The sequence below is a fragment of the Rhea americana genome, unplaced genomic scaffold (genome assembly GCF_003343005.1).
Source record: "Rhea americana isolate MKP2758 unplaced genomic scaffold, rheAme1 scaffold_457, whole genome shotgun sequence".
NCBI classification, from domain to species: domain Eukaryota; kingdom Metazoa; phylum Chordata; class Aves; order Rheiformes; family Rheidae; genus Rhea; species Rhea americana.
The window spans coordinates 20,605-21,715 of record NW_028186598.1 but is presented as its reverse complement, the minus strand read 5'-3'; the positions used below and the strand labels follow the sequence as shown (position 1 = coordinate 21,715).

At 79.8% G+C, this 1,111-nt stretch overlaps 1 protein-coding gene across 1 annotated transcript in view; it reads left to right on the top strand.

Moving 5' to 3' along the window:
* NEMP1 (nuclear envelope integral membrane protein 1) overlaps positions 1–1,111 on the top strand; it is a 10,546-nt gene that overhangs the window by 1,006 nt on the left and 8,429 nt on the right. The gene's annotated exons all lie outside the window — the stretch shown is intronic.

Genomic DNA, 1,111 nt, shown 5'->3' with positions numbered 1-1,111 from the left:
CCGGACGGGATGCTCGAGATCTCCCTCGCCCGGCGGCCCGGGAGGCCGGCGCCCGCTCCCCRCTGTGCCCGGGGTGCAGCGCGGAGAAGCCGCGCTCGCAGCTCCCGAGCTCCTACAGCAAAGGGCGACGCGCCGGGATCTCCCCCCCCCGTTATCCCGGCGCCGCCCCGCGAGACCCGTCCACCTCGCGCAGGTGCCGGGGCTGGGGCAGCTTACGCCGTGCCCAGGGCTGGCACCGCGGCGCCTCCGGAGGCCCACTGCCGCCAGTAGGCTCAAGGGTGAACAGCATAGGGGCAGGGGAGGTCGGGGGGACTCGGCGGGCGCTGCCAGACCCCCGCCCCGTCTCCGGCGCTATTTATACCACGCGGCCCCGGCGCCTGGCAGGGCTCCAGTCGCCCCCGCGCCCGCCTGTCCTGGGAGAGGCGCCGTGGCCCGGCCCGGCGGCGCCGCGCTCCCGGGGACGGCGCGGGCGGCCCGGCCCCCCAGCGCGGACGTGGAGGGGGGGAGAATCTGCCCCCCTCCCCCGGGCCCAGGCGTCCTGCACCTCCAGCACCAAAGCCGGACATGGCCCCCCCGCAGAGGAGCCCAGGTGTCCCGCCCCTCTCCCCGGCCAGGCGCCCCCTCCCCCCCGCGGATCCAGGCGTCCGGCGCGGCGGGGCCGTTCCCAGGGCCGGCGCTGCCCCCGGCTGACGCACATCCTCCGCCCACGGCCCCGCCGCTTCCCGGCTCCACCGCCCACGGCCCGGGGGGGGGGCCGCCCCAGCCCGCCCCCCGGGGGGCCCAGGCGTCCTGGCGCCCCGTGAGGAGGGGCGCGGGCATGTGGGCATGCGCCCCTCCCCCGCCCCCCCGAGCCGGCCGGCCACCCCTTTCGGTGAGCTGGGGGAGCCCCAGCACCGCCCCCCGAGAGCTGAGGCGGCGGAGGGGGCAGGCGTCTCGGCATTTAGGTGCTATTCCATGCCGGGCTGGGCTGGGCCCACCAGGGCATCCCAGACCAGGGCGCGGGGGGGCCCGCGGGCAGCGGGGCGGGGCAGCCGTGAGCTTTGCCCGCAAAGGCGCACGGCGGGGAAGGGGCCACGGCCGCCCCCCGCCCCCCCCGCGGCAGGAGGCCCCG